General features: G+C 38.5%; 1 long non-coding RNA gene across 2 annotated transcripts in view; it reads left to right on the forward strand.

The window, feature by feature from the left end:
* Nucleotides 1-1715: 1715 nt before the first annotated feature.
* LOC128316324 (uncharacterized) overlaps nucleotides 1716-20979 on the forward strand; it is a 156751-nt gene continuing 137487 nt past the window's right edge. The window contains exon 1 of one of the 2 annotated variants that reach the window (XR_008300021.1): nucleotides 1716-2208. This is a non-coding gene — a long non-coding RNA (uncharacterized LOC128316324). The remainder of the gene's footprint in view (nucleotides 2209-20979) is intronic. The other variant, XR_008300022.1, reaches the window with a different exon arrangement.

The raw sequence follows: 20979 nt of genomic DNA on the forward strand, positions 1-20979 counted from the left end.
AAGTTAAATAAGTTAAATATTTAAAGGAATCGGAATGAAAGGATGGAAAGTGATTAATTAGAGGTGATAGTTATTGGCAGGGGGGAGATGAACCCACCATTTACGAATGGATAATCTTGACTTCATCCTTAAACTTTCTGAAATTGTTTACTTGAAAAGATAAAACCTCTGTGAGAATTTGAGCTTTCTCTGTGTCCTAATTCACATTGCTCTTTATGTTTGGTTTCTCCAAAACACTGAAGAAAATTTAAGCTAATAAATTGATAATCTCTCACACTCTCAGAAACATACAAACAAACAAACAAATGAAACAACAACAACAAAACAAGCACACAGCACACAAAACAAAACAAAACAACAACGACAAAAAAACTCCACAAAAAGTCAACGGTTTCAGTCCTATAATGTGGAGATTTGCATACCTCCTCTGGAAGCCTACAGGTTTTTTTCCCCCCAGTCCAAACCAAAGTAATTTACTGGTTTGAAGAAAAATGAGGGAATTCTAAACTTTGCCACGGAAGACTGTGAATGAGTAAGCAGTGTTCCCCCTTGACAGCCAAGCACACACAATGAGTCTTCTAGCATGTTAGTTGGCTCTGGAACTCATTATTGTTGCCATCATTATATTTCCAATATGACAGCTTTAGTTTTCTGAAAAAAGATTTAATTGGTTAAAAAAAATCCTCCTGTCCATTTCCCAGTGGCATGATGCCTGTTTTGTTCTGTCTCTCAGGGGGGAAGGATGAGTCAAAGCAAGCGTGCTCATGGAGACATTTTGAGGGCCCTGTGGAGTAGAGCTGCCCCTTTTGACCTTTCCGTTAGTCTTTTCATTTCTCAACAGAAAGGTTCCACAGAGATAATGTGGGGAGTTTATGTGAACCAGAGCTGAGTTCCTGCACTGATTGTGTATGATTCAGAAACAGAATTCTATGGCAAATAGATTGTCTTTTTTTATAACATTTTTGAATATAATTTTAAAGATCTCTGGGTGCCTACATTCATTTTTTATTGTGTTTCTACATGGGTCCAAACATGGGTCCAAACATATGAAGTGTGTGTTATGCGTTAGTTCATGCTTCTTTAAACACAAATGGTCTCTTGTGGGGTGCTGCTTTCCATCATGGGTTACCTGTGTACTAGTTATTTTGATGTTTTTCCTTAACTGTGCCCAAAGGATATTACTTCTATCCATTTTCACATGAATAAACTCCTGTTAGTGACGTGAGGGTTTTTTTTTTCCATTTTGTCTTCTTTCAGTTAATTTTAACTTCATTATTAAGATGAATTGTAATGATGTTTAAAACCCCAGAGGCAAACCGGCTTCATTTGATTTCTTCTGGTAGATGGAAAAAAAAAACTCTTAGCAGTTCCAATCTTCTGTGAAATGTGCCCTGTACTTTGTGCTTACATTTTTAATGTGCCTTTCAAAACAGAATTGATTTGGTTCTTTCTTTTAAAATATAAAAGAATAAATATTTTATAAGGGAAGGGATAGGTTTTTTTTTTCTTTTTGGGGGGTATGAGCAACTGAAACAGTAAAAATAATGTCACCATAATAACCCCTTGAAAGCAAAGCAATACTGTTTTTTAATTAGTTTGAGCTTCCAAAAAACATATATGTCAAGATGGACATATTGACCTTGTTTGGCCTGTGTTATCCTCAGGAAGACAATTTTGTCTTGGCACTTCACAAGGTCTGTCCCCTGCTCAGGACTTCTGAAAAGGAAGTCCTTTTCAGACTTCCTTTTCCAGAGGAAAAGAAGAGATGCGAATAACAAATAATTTCTGGAATTCACTGAAATAAAAACCTATTATAGATGTATCAAGTGTCATGATTTCTGGTGGAATTTCAGGCACCCTGGTGAAAAAAAATGACACATTTTCATGACTTATGTAGCTTTTTGTATCATAAACTTTATTTTATGCAAAGAAGGGGGGCATTTTTTTTTTGCCAAGCTCCCTGTAGTCATCAGGATAGTCCCTGTATTATACAGTCCCTGTACTACATAGAACCTACCCTCTTCCGTTCATTTATGTAAAAAATATTCATTGAGTATCTTCTCTGTGTCTTGTTCTGTAGGAGCTAGAAACATAAACAGACCCTGCCCTCAAGGGACTTCAAGTCTAATAGGAGAGGTGGACAAATGCCTATTGTTTATACTCATGGAAGGCCAGGAAAAAAAGGAAGAAGAAGAAGAAGAGAAAGAAGTAAGTGCCATATGACAGGAATGTGAGTATTTATCGTGGGGTCTCTTGGGAGGGGAAACTGACTTAAAGACTGTTTCTTCTTTGCAGGAAGAATTAGTGCAGAATGAGGCAGCTTTTTACTTGGAAGCTATTTTTCTGTGATGGAGTTTAATCTCCCCTGAATTTGGGGGAACACAGGCATTTTCAGTTGCTACTTCTGCATCTTTTCTGTCTTGTTAGGGCAGAGGCTTCTATGAACTGAAGGGGCCTCTCACCCACCCGTTTGGTAACAAACCTAAGCCTGCCTTGCCAGCCTAATTATTAGCAAATTGCTCTAGCTAGATCAATGGGCATGCTTTCAAGTCTAATAAGAATGAAAAAAAAAAAAGTGTTCAAAGCTGAGATATTTTTAGTCCTACAGAGAGATTGATTTTCTATGAGATTCTGAATTACCTTAAAAACTTCTTTTAAATTCTTACTGACATTTCTGGTTTGAGATTCATGATGATGAAAAGAATGTTTACTCGGATACTCCTCCTTCTCTAGCTAGTTTCTCATTTCTCTGGGTTGGGAATTCATTCATGCTTTCTCAGTAAATGTAACATCCTGATGGTATCAGCTTCTGCTGTGTTTAAAATAAAAAGGTAACTCAGATGCTTAAAATAAAAAAAATTATTTATCATGATTCTGGAGGCTATCTAAATGTTCTGGGTTATGATGGATCAGCTGGGGCTAGCATGGTGCATTCTCATGTTTGGAAACCCAGCGGAGAAAGCTGTGCAGGCTAGGATCTCTCCATGTAGCTTCTCATTATTTGGATATCTCCAGAAGAGTCCCAGAAGCAAGCAAGGAAGGATAGGCCCCAGTGTATACTCTTGAAATTTCTGCTTCTGGCAAGTTGACTCATGTCCCATAAACTAAAGTAAGTCTTGAGACCAAGCTCAGATTGTAGAGTTGAAGGAAAAGACTGCATTTCTTGATAGAAAAGGTGGCAAAGTCACATGGCAAGAGGCAGTGTGTAGTGTGAGACTCTAATTGCTACACGTTGCTACACCAGTTTATCCCTGAGAGGTTAGGAGTAGGTGAAATCCCAAGAGGAAGTCATTTGGGCATAAACAACCTATAGCAGACCTTAAGGAGCTCCACCTGTACATGGGCTTCCCTGCCTCTGGCGCTTGTTGCAAGCTCCATCCTCCTGCAAGTCATTCCGTCTTCGAGGTTTTGGAAACCACACTAAACTACATGTTGACAGAGGCACTCATCGCCAAGAGGGAGGCTCTAAAATGGGAGTGGAGCTTGTTAAAGAAGAAAAAAAGGCACTGGACAAGATGAGCAGACAGAAGTTGATTTTATTTCCATACTATTGCCAGCAATAGGGCAGAGAGCCCAGAACAAGTCTGGATACTTAGCTTCATGGAAACAAAAGGCGGAGGGTTTTTAACTCTGAGAGTGAGCTAGTGGAAAAGTACTGGAGGATGTTAGGAGAGGAGGTTGGTCAATGGATGTGTTGAGCACATTTAGCTATTCCCGAATTTGCAAATGCTTGTTTTCTGGGATTATGCCACTGGTGTTTGTTAACTGGCACCATGGAAGTTAGACTCCTATTCTCTACAGAGACTGGGAGATATGGGTGCTATCTTCTCCAATGTTTACATTTCAAAAATGATTCCTAAGTCCTTGAGAAAAACATTTCCTAAACTGTAACACTGGCAAAGGCTGGGAGATTTAGATATATTTCAAAGGGACAGAGAAAGAATTTACAATGGCAAGTTTTCTAAAATATGCTCTCTAAGAAAATGGAGGTCAGGGGCCTAGACTCAGAAATAAGCCTATTTAAAGTATAGTCAAGCTAGGGGGATCATGAAGACCATCTTGATCATACTCTCCAGGAGCAAAACAACCTATTGCTTAACTTTGCAATAGGGGCTGCCTAGCACTGAATATCATCCTTGTCAATAACTGTCTGAGAAAATAGAACATTAAAAAAATCTTTTTAATGTTTATTTATTTTGAGATGGAGAGCATGTGTCCACATGTGAACAAGTGGGGGCGGGCAGAGAGAGAGGGAGAGAGAGAATCCCATGGAGCACAATGCAGGGCTCAATCACAAATCATGAGATCATGACCTGAGCAAAGGTTAAGAGTCATATGTTTAATTGACTAAGCTACCCAGGAGCCTGAGAATAAAACTTTTTAACCAATTTCACAGTTTAATAAATGTTCAGAAAGTTTTTAAGGAATTTTAGGAAAAATCTAGTTTGTACGTATAATTCTTTTGTCTTCTATGTTATTTTCTAATGAGTAGTTGACATCATTGTTCTTTCTCTGTCAGTGTCTCTCACCTGAGTGTCCCTCTGGGTCCCTGCTATGGGGCTCTGACACAGTCATGCATCTATAGTGGTATCATTTACTGAAATCTCCATTAAAGGCCAGGTAGCAGTTAGGCCTTCTATAGAAGAAAGGAGACCTAGACATGTTAAATGACTTGCCCTAAGTTTCATAGATCAGTACAACAAAGATGGGATTTGGACCAAACTGCATCTGACTGAAATACCTAGGCTGTAAGCACTCCACAAACAAGCCAATCTCAGAGGTAAAGCTGGTCCTGGATTACTTTGTGATGTCTTAAATGTTCTTTAACTTCCTGTTTATTTCTCATTTTTCCCACATTACGGCATCTGTACTTCCAAAACAATTACCTTTGTCCCAGCTGGCCCTCTGGCTTATTAAAACCAATTGTCAGGGAAAGTCTTGATGTCTACCTTGCAAAGGCATTGGATTAAGCTATCCTTTTAATTGGGAAGTGAAATGTTGATATCCTGTGTAGGAAATTTTAATCACCAGTCCAGTGGGTGAGGGAAGCTTTGTTTTTGTTTGCTTTGTTTTTGTTTTTACTAGTGGAATGAGGAGACTGACCCTATCTCAGATGCCTGAAGACAGACCTCAGCATATCTAGCAATGTATAAATGTTAGTCTTAATAATCTGAGACAAGAATTTTGTTTGGAAACCTTCTCATGCTCTGAGAGGGTGCATTTCTATCAGTAGAAGAACATCACTTTTTTGGACTTGCTTGAAGTGAGGAGATTTCTTAATTTTCTCAAGAGTAAAATGAATGTCTCAAGAGTACTGTTTTCTTCTGGTAAAAGCTGATATCTGCTCTAGTCTTAATGCTATTAGTAACAGGGCTATTTTTAAAACCATTCCTGAAAAATAATGAGCCACCTGAACAGAAACTCTCATAGAACATTCCTTCTTTCTCTTGAAAATTCTATTTTGGGCCATTCCTGTTTGGAACATACTACACAATTAATGGCTTTCTAGTTCCTGTGAGTAGTGGAAAGATTGATCAGTGAACAATGGATGTAAATATGACACTCGTCTATTTCAGGAATGGTGAAGCTCAGTTTTAATTTGATAGGACAGGGAGGGAAACGAGGTCCTCTCTGTTTGGATGCCCCCATATTTTATTTCTAAAATAAATAACCTGTAAATAATTGGCCTAGAAATAGTATAATAAAATGGCTCAGTTTTATACGTGGTGATGTGTAGGAAGCAGTATAGAGCTGGTGACTTTTTTCTAGTTTTTGGCAAAGCCTGTGGAGTCATCTCTGCCCAGGAGGTGGAGAAGTTGGTTCTGCCCCAATTATCCCAGTTGGCAAGTCTGGCCCATAGAGAGTGGCCAGATAATGAATGTGGACATTCCTCTTCTTGCTCAGATTGGGAAACCTGCTTTTCAATACCTTGTGGAAGGCAGAGGCTCGCTGACTCACTGCCACTGTGGACTCCCTGTTACCAGGAGTGTAACCCCAAATCAAAGACCCCAGCATAAGCACTGTCAATCTGACATCTTCCCGGATTTAAAAAAAGAAAACAAAGACAAAAAAGCATATCCCTATTTGTAAAGATTCTGGTTGTAATGAGCTGCAAATCATTGGAGAGCTTTCCTTTGGGAACCTCAGAAGACAGAGAAGTTGCTCAGAAGATGCTATTTTTAGAGTTCCAAATAAGCTTATCTCAGCCAACATCTAGGCTGCAGTAACAGAATTGTGATTAGAAATGCTCCAGAGGAGGGAAAAAATGACATTCACTCATCTTTGGACACTTTAGTAGAACTCAAATTCTGTATCTTGCAAGCTGCTGGGTCCTTTCTAAATGGCCTTTGTGAGGGTATCACCAGGCAAAGGGAAATGAGGCAGGCCCTCGTAAGTCATTATTTCTGGAAAATGTCTGTTCACGTAATCCTGTTTGGTCAAGGTACATATCTCAGACTCTCAGAACTCCAAGGGAGGCAGGGCAATAAGGCGTTCACTCTTGGACAGGAGAATTGCTTCATACTTGATTTCTTCAAAATAGTGACTTATAGGGAGATGTTGCTGTGTCCAGTATGAATTAACTCTCGCTTTGGGTATGTGGAGGTATGGAAAGTGGTATGAAATTGTGCTCCAGAAAACCCCAGGCATACAGGCTGGGGCTAAGTATGTGACCTGAAGAGCAATGTATCCTTCTTATTAAGTTAGGAGAACCTCCCCAAGTCCCCAGCTTAATTGGTTTGTTGTTATATAGACCACCATAATAACAGGGGAGGGAGTTTCCCAGAAGAACCAGATATTTAACCTGCCAACACATTTGTTTTACATTAGCTACTAACATTTTTTCCCCCATCTTACACAATCCATCTGAGTGAAGGAAATAACACTGTAATTGATGGGCTCAGAATTGTAATCAGGTCAATAAACTACCAGATTTACAGGTACTGTATGTCAAACAGCCACATGCTAGGTAGATGGAGGGAGGGGAAACTTGTGTTTTTACTAACTACACATGCTATTTGCTGGTACGAAGAAGCAACCGCTGTAACCTGTTTTTCATTGCCCTTTATTGCATATAGTTTAATGTGTATGTCTTTTGCATTAATAGACAAAGATACCTGACTGTATGTGGGCAGTTTATAGTAGGGATTAGAGGTAAAGTCTAAAGCATGGGATGTTGACTAGGTGTATGACCTAAAGGAAAAGGAAGCTCAGGAAGGAAAGAGTTCAGTTAGTTAGTTCAGTTTCAAGTTAAAGGAGAAATCATTTCTGAGGCAATGGCTGGTTGTAGCTGGCATCTCTTTGCTGGGATCTGTACAATAAGAAAAAACAGATGTGAAGAAGGATAAGGCTTCCTTCTGACCCCTGTCCTCCTGCCACACATGTATACATCCCCTGACGTGCAACTCTGGTGTTTCTACAATGGTAGAGATGATACACCTCCTTATCTAACATAATATTTAACCAGAGAAATGATATTATTTTGTAAGAGCAATTTTGTAAGCTATGGGCTACATGAGTGCCCATGATCCCACTCTATTTTCTATCAAAGTAGGTATCTTTGGGAAAAATATACTAAGAAAATTGTGTTTTACATTTCTATGCAGTATTCTTAGTGACAGTTAATTTTACCCATGTGACTTATTTGGTGAGTATGTTTTTATATACATACAGTCTCAAAATGTGCTGGATTTAGCATGGCTGAGATAATATGACCTTCATCTCAAAAAAATAGATTTTCATCATGCAAAGCAATCTGTTGGTATTGATATTTTTTAAATCATGTTGATTACTTCAAGGACTCTGTATATGCTCTCTTTCAGATAACTCTTTGTTTCTCTAACAGGAGGCTTATCTGTACTTTGTATCCATCTGTCAGATTTGCCTCCCCCAATTCTTAGAAACAGGGGTCCTCTCCTTGTATCCCAGCTTACTTCTTCATCTGTTCCCTTAATTCCAATCTCCTTCCTCATCCAGACAGGTATGGTTCCATTTACCAACATTTCTCTCTCCTACATCAGTAATTTATCTTCTATGCTGGCTCTTTTTCCTCACTTTTTAAGAAATTCAAGTGTCTTCCATTTTCAAACTGCCCTGATTGACACTGTGTCTTCTATCTGACGTAGACTCTCAACTCTTGTCTCATGTGAATGTCTTTTACTCTATCCTTACTCTTCTTTTTCTATAATATTAACTGTATTCCATTCCTTCATTTGCTGTTCATTCATCAATTTACTGTGATTTGCTTTCAATCTCCCACATTTTGGAAACTGGTCTTAGAGACTTTTATTATCTAATTGTCAGTGGCGGTGAACATGTTCCAATTTGCAGCTTACAGGCTTCTCTTGTGGATACTTGGCTTCTCTGTGCTTGGTGTTGGTGACACCATCTCCCAGTTGGCCTCCCTGTCTGTGACCATTTATGCTCTTCCTCATTGTTGAAGTGTTGGTGAACCCCAGGTTCTGAATTTTGCCCACTGTCCTTTTTCTTTCACATACTCTCTTCTAGTGGTTCCCTTGAACTCCAGCTCTTCCCTTATTGCCTTCTAGTTTGTATGTGAGGTTATGTCTTTCTTCAGTTTTCTCCAGGTAAGCTTGTTGGACATTTGGGACATTCAGATGTTCCAAACACTCGTCAAATCATTACATTTCAAATTAAATTTATCAGTTCCCCCCACCACTAAAATTTAGACTCACTCTCCACCCCCAATATTTTTTTCAGAAATTCAAAAGTACCAGAATTTATAAAGAATAATTTCATAATTGCTACTGTACCTGAGTGACAGAAAGATACAGTATGGGACCTGGTTCAGGGACAGGACAGTGTTACTCTGCTTTCAGCTTTATGTAAGAGGGCCAGATCTGGTTTTCTACTATACCAAGGTAGGTATAGTAGATACTAACACCCTAGGCTCTGGATAGATACTAAAACCCTACAATCTCCCCCCCTCCCCACCGCTGCTCTGAAAGAGAGAGAGAGAGAGAGAGAGAGAGAGAGAGAGAGAGAGAGAAGGCAGAAGGAGAGGGAAGGGGGGAGGGGGTCAGAAGAAGATACAGAAAGAAAGAGAATCTTTTTTTCCCCTTGATTTTTTAAAAAGTAATTTATTTAAATTACAGTTAGTTAACGTGCAGTGTAGTATTGTTTCCAGGAGTAGAACCAGTACATATAATACGCCGTGCTCATCCCAACAACTGCCCTCCTTAATGCCCATCACCCATTTGGCCCATCCCCCACCTACCTCCCCTCTAGCAACCCCCAGCTTGTTCTCTGTATTTAAGAGTCTCTTATGGTTTGCCTCCCTTTCTGTTTTTATCTTATTTTTGCTTGCCTTTCCCTATGTTCATCTGTTGTGGTTTTTTTAATTCCACATATGAGTGACATCATATATTTGTCTTTCTTTGACTTACTTTGCTTAGCATAATACACTTTAGTTCCATCCACATTGTTGCAAATGGCAGTATTTCATTCTTTTTGATCACCAAGTAATATTCCATTGTATATATATATACCACATCTTCTTTATCCACTCATCATTCGATGGACATTTGAGCTCTTTCCATAATTTTTCTATTGTTGATATGTAAATACCAGGGTGTATGTACCCCTTTAAATCAGCATTGTCATATCCTTTGGATAAATACCTAGTAGTACAATTGCTGGGTAATAGGGTAGTTTTCTTTTTAACTTTTTGCGGCAACTCTATACTGTTTTCCAGAGTGGCTGCATTAGTTTGCATTCCCACCAACAGTACAAAAGTGTTCCTCTTTCTCTGCATCCTCACCAGTATCTGTTGTTCCCTGAGTTGTTCATTTTAGTCATTCTGACAGGTGTGCGGTGGTATCTCATTGTGGTTTTGATTTGTATTTTCCTAGTGATGAGTGATGCTGAGCACCTTTTCATGTGTCTGTTAGCCATCTGGATGTCTTCTTTGGAAAAGTGTCTATTCATGTCTTCTATTTCTTCACAGGATTATTGTTTTTTGTGTTTTGAGTTTGATAGGTTCTTTATAGATTTTGGATACTAACACTTTATCTGGTATGTCAGTTGGAAATATCTTCTCCCATTCTGTCAGTTGCCTTTTAGTTTTTTGATTATTTACTTTGCTGTGCAGAAGCTTTTTATCTTGATGAAGTCCCAATAGTTCAATTTTGTTTTTATTTCCTTTGCCTCTGGAGACATATCAAGTACAAAGTTGCTGCGGCTGAGGTCAAAGAGGTTTCTGCCTGTGTTCTCCCTTAGGATTTTGATGATTTGTTGTTTCACATTTAGGTCTTTCATCCATTTTGAATTTATATTTGTGTATGTGGTAAGGAAGTGGTCCAATTCCATTCTTTGGCATGTTGCTGTCCAGTTTTTCCAGCACCATTTGCTGAAGAGGATGTCTTTTTTCCATTGGATACTCTTTGCTCCTTCGTCAAAGCTTAGTTGGCCATACATTTGTGGGTCCATTCCTGGGTTCTCTGTTCTGTTCCATTGATTTATGTGCCTGTTTTTTGTGCCATTCCTCTACCGTCTTGATGATTACAGCTTTGTCGTACAGCTTAAAGTCTGGAATGGTGTTGCCTCAAAGTTTGGTTTTCTTTTTCAGCATTCCTTTGGTTATTTGGGGTCTTTTCAGGTTCCAAACAAATTTTAGGATTGTTTGTTCAAGCTTTGTGAAGAATGCTGGTGTTATTTTGATAGGAATTGCATTGAATGTGTAGATTGCTTTGGATGGTATCAGCATTTTAACAATATTTGTTCTTCTAATCCATGAGCATAGAATATTTTTCCATTTCTTTGTGTCTTCTTCAGTTTCTTTAATAAGCTTTCTATAGTTTTCAGCATAAAGTTCTTTTACCGCTTTGGTTAGGTTTTTTCCTAGATATCTTATGGTTTTGGCTGCAGTTGTTAATGGAATTGATTCCTTGATTTATCTTTCTGCTGCTTCATTATTGGTGTATAGAAATGCCACACATTCCTGTATTGATTTTATATCCTGCGACATTGCTGAATTCATGGATCAGTTCTAGCAGTTTTTTTGTGGAGTCTTTTAGGTTTTCCATGTAGAGTACCATGTCATCTCAAAGAGTGATTTTGACTTCTTTGCCAATTCATATGCCTTTTATTTCTTTTTGCTGTCTGATTGCTGAGGCTAGGGCTCCCAGTTCTATGGTGAACAATAGTGGTAAGAATGGACATCCCTGTCGTGTTTCTGATCTTAGGGGGAAAGCTGTCAGTTTTCCCCACTGAGGATGATATTAACTGTGGGCCTTTATTATATGGGTTTTATGATGTTGAGTTGTGTTCCTTCTATCCCTCCTTCCTTGATGGTTTTTATCAAGAAAGTATGCTGTATTTTGTCAAATGCTTTTTTTCTGCATCTTTTGAAAGGATCATATGGTTCTTATCCTTTCTTTTATTAATGTGGTGTATCACATTGATTGATTTGCAAATACTGAACCAACCCTGCAACCCAGGAATGAATCCCACTTGATCATGGTGAATAATTCTTTAATATACTCTTGAATTCAATTTGCTAGTATCTTCTTGAGAAGTTTTACATCCAGTTTCATCAGGGATATGGGCCTATAATTCTCCTTTTTAGTGGTGTCTTTGTCTGGTTTGGGAAGCAAGGTAATGCTGGCTTCATAAAATGAGTTTGGAAGCTTTCCTTCCATTTCTGTTTTTTGGAACAGTTTGAAGAGAATAGGCATTAATTCTTCTTTAAATGTCTCATTGAATTTCCCTGGTAATCCATCTGGCCCAGGACTCTTATTTGTTGGGAGATTTTTGATAACTCAATTTCTTTGCTGGTTATGGGACTGTTCAAAGTTTCTATTTCTTCTTGTTTGAGTTTTGATAGTTTGTGGTTGTCTAGGAATTTGTCCATTTCTTCCATATTGTCCAGTTTGTTGACATATAATTTTTCATTTATTCTCCAGGAATTGTTTGTATCTGGTATCAGTTGTGATCTCTTGTCTTTCATTTGTGATTTATCTATTTGGGTCTTTTCTTTCTTTGGTAATTCTGACCAGGGGTTTATCAGTTTTGTTTATTCTTTCACAAACCAGCTTTTAGTTTCATTGATCTGTTCTACTGTTTTTTTTTTTTATTTGTTTCTATATCAATTATTTCTGCTCTAATCTTTATTATTTCCCTCCTTCTGCTGGCTTCAGGCTTTCTTTGTTGCTCTGTTGCTAGCTCCTTTAGGTACAAAGTTATGTTATGTATTTGGGATCTTCCTTGCTTCTTGAGATAGGCCTGAATTGGAATGTACTTTCCTCTTAGCACTGTCTTAGCTGTATCCCAATGGGTTTGGACTGTCATGGTTTCATTTTCATTGGCTTCTTAATTTCCTGGTTAAACCATTCATTCTTTAGTCAGATGTTGTTTAACCTCCATGTCTTGAAGGCTTCCCAAATTTCTTCTTGTTGATTTCAGGTTTCATAGAGTTTTTATCTAAAAATATACATGATATAATTTTTATCTTTTTGTACGTATTAGGGCTGATTTGTGACCCAGTCTGTGATTTATTCTGGAGAATGTAACATGTGCACATGAGAAGAATGTGTATTCTGCTGCTTTAGGATGAAATATTCTGAATGTATCTGTTAAATCCATCTGGTCCAGTGTGTCATTCAAAGCCATTTTTCCTTATTGATTTTCCACTTATGTGATCTGTCCATTGTTGTAAGAGGGGCATTAAAGTCTCCTACTATTACAGTATTATTATCAGTGAGTTTGCTTATGTTTGTGATTGTTTTATATATTTGGGTTCCTTCAAGTTGGGGGCATAAATGTTTATAATTGTTAGATCTTCTTGATGGATAGATCTCTTAATTATGATATAATGCCCTTCTTCATCTCTTGTTACAGTCTTTGTTTTAAAATATAGTTTGTCTGATACAAGTATGGCTACTCTGGCATTCTTTTGACCTCCATTAGCATCAGAGATGGTTCCCTATCCTCTCACTTTCAATCTGCAGGTGTCTTTAGGTCTAAAATGAGTTTCTTGTAGGCAGCATATAGATAGGTCTTGTTTTTTTTATCCATTCTGATACCCTATGTCTTTTGATTGGAATATTTAGTCCATTTACATTGAGTGATTATGGAAGGATATGAATTTAGAACCATTGTGTTAACTGTAGAGTTGGTGTTTCTGGTGATGTTCTCTGGTCCCTTACAGTCTGTTTTGGTCCTCTTTTTTTTTTTTCTCTCCGGTCAGTCCCCCTTAAAATTTCTTGTGGGGCTGGTTTAAAGGTCACAAACTCCTTTAGTTTTTGTTTTTCTGGGAAAGTCTTTATCTCTTTTTCTATTTTGAATGAAAACTTTGAAGAATAAAGCATTCTTGGATACATATTTCTCCTATTCAGCATATTGAATATTTCCTGCTGCTCCCTTCTGGCCTGCCAAGTTTTAGTGGAAAGGTCTGTTCCTAACCTTATGTGTCTACCCTTGTAGGTTAAGGACCTTTTCCTAGCTGCTTTCAGAATTCTCTCTTTATCTTTGTATTTTGTAAGTTTCACTATGATATGTCATGGTGTTGACCTGCGTTTATTGATTTTGAAGAGAGTTCTTTGTGCCTTGGATGTCGATGCCTGTTTCCTTCCCCAGATTAGGGAAGTTCTCAGCTATAATTTGTTCAAATAATACTTCTGCCTCCTTTTCTAGCTCTTCTTCTTCTGGGATTCCTATGATACAGATATTGTTTTGTTTCATGGAATCACTTAGTTCTCTAATTCTCCTCTTGTGATCTAGTAATTTCCTTTCCCTCTTTTTTTCAGCTTCATTATTTTCATAATTTTATCTTCTTTCTCACCTATTCTCTCCTCTGCTTCTTCCATACTTGTTGTCACTGGATCCAGTTTATTTTGCATCTCATTTATAGCATTTTTAAATTCATCCTGACTAGTTTGTAGGTCTTTGATCTCTGAAGCAAGAGTTGAAAGAGAAAAGAAAATCTTTAGCAGACTCTATGCCCAGTGCAGAGCCTGATGCAGGGTGCAATCTCACAACCCTGAGATCATGACCTGAGCTGAAATCAAGAGTCAGACACTTAACTGACTAAGCCACCCAGGTGCCCCATAAAACCCCAGCCTTTAATTAAGGAATATCTTATCCAATCTCTTCTCTGTCCTAGGCTTTTCTTGTCTCCTTTCCCAAGTCTTAACTCAAACTTCATGAACAAAATTCTGGTTCCTGGAGATTTTTTTTTTTTAATTAAAATATAGTTACCCAGAATTTTATGTATTTGAAGTATGTGGAGTGGAAGGGAGTATATAGGGAGTTATTCTTATACCTTCTTTGTCTGCAATTGCCAATTTACATGGAAGCACCAGTAGGCACCCAGTGAATCACTGAGTTCCAGACAAACTCTTCCTTGTACCCACTATGCAGTACTTTCCTACATTCTTATGGTAACCATAATTGATTTTCAATTAGTAATCAGAGTAATTAGTAACTGGCATGAAGTAGTCTATAAGCATGAAGAGCAAAAAATGACTAACAGCAGCCATAGCTTTGAAATAATGACTAATTAATTTTACTTGTTAAAGTCAACTTTATTGAAGAATAATTTATATCCAACAAAATGAGCCACTTTAAGTATAGAGTTCTATTGTCATAGACTCTAGGTCTAGAGTTCTCTCTTGTCCAGCAAGAGAGTGGACACAGGATTGAAATGCGAGAGAGGCTAATGTCCGAAAGGAGACAGGAGCCCTGAGAACAGGTCCTTGATCCATTTTTATTAGGATCAGAAGGCTTACAAGTGTGATGGACGTGCACAAAGAGTCAATGAAACTGTGAACATTAACTCATGGGCATGAGGGAAAGGGGGTTTTGAAGATAAGTGGTGTTAGGGGTTTGGGTCAATACAAAACAAAGTCCTGGTGGGTGGAAGGTTGTTTACAGCAAACATGAGGCATCACCTCTGTTTACCTAAACTGGCCTAAGGGACCAGAAAGACAGTGCATGCTACCTTAGGGTCAACAAGGCACCTTTCTTATGCTAATTAGCTCTGCTCTGGGCAACTTAGCCCTGCTAGGATCTAAAGTCCTGTTTTCCTGTTTTTTTCCTTCTTTACTGTGAAAGCAGCTTTCTGCTATTGTACTAGGTTGGGGGGCATCTCCACCTTGAATACCTAATCTTGTTTATCTCATTTTGGATGCTTCCATTCTAAGATTTCCTAGCCCTATACCTTTGTCCCATACTGGGGGTCTTTGCACTGTTTACCTAATCTTGTTTACCTAATCTTGTTTACCCAATCTTGGGTGTGTTCATCCTGTGGCTTCCTAATTCTTTATGCCTTTTTAAACCATGGGTGCAAGCTCATGGAATCCTCCTGAGCTTATTCCCCACATTCTATGAGTCTTGAACTCATTGGATCACCATGCTAATCAAAAGAGCATTTTTACCGCACCCCAAATTTCCCTCATGCTCTGTATTAGTTTTCCAGGGCTGTGGTAAAAAGCACTTCAAACTGGTGGCTTAAATAACAGAAATTTGTTGTCTCACATTTTTGGAGGCTAGAAGTCTAAGATGAGGTGTTGGAAGAGTTGGTTCCTTCTCAGGCTCTCAGGAGGAATCTGATCCATGTCCCTCTCCTAGTTTCTTTTGGATTGCTAGCAATCATTGATGTTCCTTGGCTTGTAGATATGTCACCTAATCTCTGCCTTCTTCATGGGGCATTTTCCCTGTGTGCCTGTCTGTTGCTAGGTCCTATTTTCCCTGTTTTATAAGGACATGGGTAATACTGGATTAGAGCCTCTCCTCATGGTTTCATCTTGACTAAATTTCCAGAGGCACTGGAAAGTTAAGACTTAAACACAGTTTGTACTATCACTCCCCTTTTCCTGACAGCCATCCTCAATACACCACACAAAAATGAATCCCTGTTCAGCCTCTTCTAGGAACCTGTCTCTTGGATTAATTATGTGGCCCAACAGGTTCAGTGGTGCTACAGGTAACACTTGGGCCTACAGATACTGTGTGTAGTCTCTGGAAAGCCCCCATACGAGAGCCACAGTGCAGACCTCTAAGATTCAGGAAGAGTGCTATGTTCTGGGGAAGAATATGACTTACTGTTTGAAAAGCAGCTTGTGGTGTGCTACTGTGCCCTAGGAGAGAGTAAAAGTATGACGAGGGAAACTTATGTGAATATGCCACCAGAGGTGCCTGTCATGTTTAAGGTGTTAACAGATCTTCTAAGGTCATAATGCCAGGCAGGTGCAGCAGGAATCCTTTTATGATAGAAATGTTCAAGCAAATTCAGGAGGCACAGTAAATTGCATGAACAGGTGGTTCAAATTCCTGTCACCTCTCTCAAAAAAAATTATGGGTTCTGTGAGTTTCTTTCAACAACCAACAGAGCTCAGTATGTTACTTCTAGGCAAGAGTGAGTCACCACTGCATTACATCCTTCTCAGACATGGTCACGGAAGGCAGTTATGAAGGGATATTTCCCCAGTGGGCAGAACCACAAGCAGACACTTCAGTGTTGATGCTGTGAGAATGAAGAATTGATCTAATGTATAGATATACATGGTTTGGTTATTTAGGGATGTTGAAAGATCAAGATTAGAAGACTAGAAATGAAGAAGTTTTGGGAAGAGATAGGTGGATAGACTTAAGAGAGTGGGCACAGAGACTGAGAATTTTTGTGTCTCACATCCCACCAGCATCTACTTCAGAGGAGTCACTAAATATCAGCTGTATAGGATGACTCATTTTGTGGATGTTAGTCAGTCTTTCTCCTTGGTTATCCCCCTACTTACACAATGGGACTGTGAGCAGAGTAGTGGTCACGGCAGGTGTAGAGGCTGCCTGTCACTAAAGCTGAGGATTTCTGCTGCCCTCCTGCCAGCACAGATTGACTGACACCACGTCCTTGATTTGATTATTCCTCAGAGAGACCAGGTAGGCATTTAGGGGCAGGTTGATTATATCAGACCCATTTCGACCCTGGAATTGCCAACCCATATCCCATAACTCAGATATAGATTCACTTTCATAACCTGTAGTGCCTCTGCCAACACTATTCTTTGAGGGCTTTGAATGCCTGACTAACCAACATCATATCTGCGTACCATTGCCTATACCACAGGAGACGCTCATAAAGAAAATAAGGTGATGGGTGCATGACCACCCATGTGATACACTGCTACTGCCTTACCACATCATGTGGAAAAACTTGCCTAATAGGATGGTATAATGACTTATTAAATGCTCAGTTAAGGTACCAGCTAGAGTTTCATTCTCCACAAGGTACAGGATCTATTCACAAGGTTTCAGTTTACACATTGAACTAATGACCAATATTTCATGCTATGTACTCAATAGCTAAACTAAATGGTTTGGGGGACTATGTGGAAGTAGGACTGGCCCTTTCACTATCTCTTCCAGGGATCCACTTGTGAAATGGTGTTTCCCATCTGTGCAGTCTTTGGGTCTGCTAGATTAAAAGTTCTCATTTTCAGGACTGGTGAAGTAATGCTTTTACCAATGGATCTAGTAACAGATCCAGTGAGCCTTAAGCTGTTACTTCCACTTGGACTTCTTGAGCTCCTCATGCTATTTAGCCAGCAAAGAAAAGAATTACCATACTGGTTGAAGAAATTCATCTTAAGTTCAATGAACTTTATCCTTGTATCCCAGTGCAGATCTAGGGGTATTGCTGTACAGATGAGGATAGAAAGGAGTATATCTCAAATTCAGGGAACTCATCAAGTCATCTTTTGGTTTCTTTAAACTCAGTGATAATTATATTTTGAAAATTGTAGCAACAACAGCCCAACAAGGGGAAAGCACTTGAGGACCCACCTCATATTTGGATGGTCTGGGTCACCATGCCAGGCAAGTAAATTGGACCAATTTAAGTATTGATTAAGGGTGAGGCAATCCAGAATGACAAATGAAATAAATGAAATAATTATGCATAGATTCTTGTGCTCTCATTTTTGACTGAGCGTAGGCAAGGACTCTTAGAAATTGATAAAGCCTATAGAGGATCAGGCTAATGGACTTTATTTGTTCTTCATTCTTATCCTTCCCCTATCCCCAGTCTTCCTTTGTTACTTTTTGTGAACTTTTCTTTTAGGTGTTATGATAGTCTGCATTCATTTCCAGCTGCTTATTTCAGGGTTGGCATATTATTTGGAAAGCACTCTGAATCTTTGTAAATTTTTTAACTTATAAAATATACAAAGGATACAGAAAAATATAGGGAATAATATTGCAGGCATCGATTATATCCACCAAATAAAATGTTATAGATGCAGCTGAAGCCATATCTTAGTGCTTCTCAGAACCACTCTTCTCCCCCTTCAGAGATAACCATCACACTGGAGCTGGTGTGTATATTTCCATGTGCACTGTATTAATAAATAACATAGCTACATATTTTAAAATTAAATAAATTGTATCACATGGTATGTAGTTTTCTCTGTAACTTATTTTTTCTTCAACATATTTTTGAGATTTATTTTTGTTGATGAGGCTTAATTTTTTTTAAAGTCCAGAAGTTGGTTTTATTTCATTTTGCGTTGGCTTTTTTCATTAGTATTTTAATTATCCCTGCTCTAAGATCATCACCTCTTTGTATAACTCTAGAATGTTCCATTCTCATTAGCAGAGCTCTTATAATTCTGGAACAAAAGAGACACACTCTATTCCAGCCTAAAATGTGTGTAACAGAATGAATGATGGCCACTGAAGAGGGACTTGTTTTCTCTCCTCTGCAGGATTGTGGTGCTGGTTTCAGGAACATTCTCCTGGATTTCAGCTTTGCAAGAGAATAAATTCTAGGTTGAGACCCAGAAAATTTAACAGAAGTTATTGACTCTGTTGCCCAATTGCTTGCCAATAATTATTGAGAATAAATTTGTTCTTGCTTTTGTTCTATTTTCCAACAGAATCCCATTTTCATTGCTAGAAAATATATTGTGTTTGGAAGCAATAAAAAGAAAAGAGCAAAGGATGAATAAGGCTTCAGTGGGTAACTGGGAAATAACTCTAAAATTCTTACAGAGAGCTACCACAGTAACTGAAAAGGATCAATAAACCCACAAGTAACATCAAACAACAGCACCTCTGTTAAACATAACAGCTATACTGTGGAGCTACTGTGCTAAATCCTTTCTTTCCTCTTAAAAAAATTGTGTTAAAACAGAGTTTTAGAAGTCTAACAAAGTCTTTATAAACACAACTACTCTCCAGAAATTTAAGATCCACGTCAATTTTTGAAGTTTTTATTTTTCCGCCCTAACTTAGTACCAAGAGCCTCCTCTATATCTGCTCTCATGATCGTTAGTGGCCTTCCAAGGAACAGTGTGTACCGGGGGCCTCAGAGCCAGTGCTGGCTGGTAATGTTACCTCTCAAGTTTACAGCCCACTGCCCTTCTAATAGAAATGGCCAGGCATTATTAAATACACTCAGTGCTATCAAGTCACATAGCAGTGAATGATATAGCCAGAGGAATTTAGGTGTAAAAAAAAAAAAATAATATAAGAGTAACCAGTAGAGTCTTATGGAGTTCTGCGTGTTTATTTTGTTTTGATACTATCGCACAAATGATGACAAGAAAAACATTCTGGATTTTGAATGAATCTCACTGTGGGAGTTGGAACATTGTCAGTTCCATGTAAAAATTGTATTCACTTTGTACTTTGTGTTTAGGGGTCAGATATCCTGCATTTTTTAGTTCCTGGATCTCTAGATCAAGAGCTGCTGCATACAAAGATCTGCATGTGAACACGATGTAAATCAGGAGATCCATATGGGCTTCTTTCACTTAGTAATATGCATGTAAGCCTCTTCCATGTCTTTTCATGGCTTGATAGCTCATTACTTTCTAGCACTGAATACTAGTCCGTTGTCTGGATGCAAGACAGTTTATTTATCCGTCCATCTACTGAAGGACATCTTGGCTGCTTTCAAGTTTAGGCAATTACGAAGAAAGCTGCTATAAACATGTGTGTGCAGGTTTTTGTGTGCACACAAATTTTCGATTCCTTTGGATGAATACCAAGGAGTGCAATTGCTGGATCTTACAGTAGGAGTATATTTAGTTTTGTTAGAAACCACCAAAAGGTCTTCCAGAGTGGCTGTACCATCCCCATCAACAGTGAATGAGAGTTCTAGTTGTCTTAGATCCTCACCAGCATTTGGTGTTGTCACTGTTTTGGGTTTTGGCCATTTTAATAGGTATATAGTTGTAGCTCGTTGTTGTTTTAATTTGCATTTCTCTAAAGACATATGATGTGGAACCTCTTTGCATATGCTTATTTCCCATCTGTACATCTTTTTTCAACTATATTTTTATTTTAAAGGGAATCCTCATCTTTAAAAACTGCTGACAGAGGCATATTTAAAAGTACTGACTTAGGCAATACTACTGAGATATTAGAGTTGGACGGTGCCCGCGTTTCAATTTCATAATTAATGAGTCAGAAGGGTGTTAGTGGTAGAGAGATGAGACCAACAATGGGTGTGGGAGACAGCGTCATGTACGCAGGACATGCCAAGTACTTAAATACAACAATGGTAGGATGTAGGCTTAGTGATCGCTCATCGCTCGTGGGTGAGATCTCCTGGTTATATGGAGGAAAGGGATAGAAATCCTCCTAATATAAACAGTAGAAGAACCTTCTGCAAAAGACCATCACTATTAACATGACAAATGCTTGTTTCTGCCATAGAGAATTTCACTCTGAATTTCTAAATACTCCATCAGTGATACATAGGAAAGGTCTGCCTTTGAATGTTAAGGGCTTGGATCCTGCCTGTGACACTAGTGGAAGGTGGGGAACAGAAAGTGTACATGGAAACTGGAGAGAGAAAAAGACTAGGAAGAAGAGATGCATCGATTCCCAAATGAGATCGAATTTAGTGACCGAAAGGTGATTTGACTGAAAAAGTAAAGGAATCTTTGCACTAATCTCTGACCTCTCAGATTTTATCATCATTTAGTAGTAGTGGGACAGAGTAATATTTTTGAAATGTTA

This window comes from Acinonyx jubatus, chromosome A1 (genome assembly GCF_027475565.1).
Source record: "Acinonyx jubatus isolate Ajub_Pintada_27869175 chromosome A1, VMU_Ajub_asm_v1.0, whole genome shotgun sequence".
In the NCBI taxonomy this organism is placed as follows: domain Eukaryota; kingdom Metazoa; phylum Chordata; class Mammalia; order Carnivora; family Felidae; genus Acinonyx; species Acinonyx jubatus.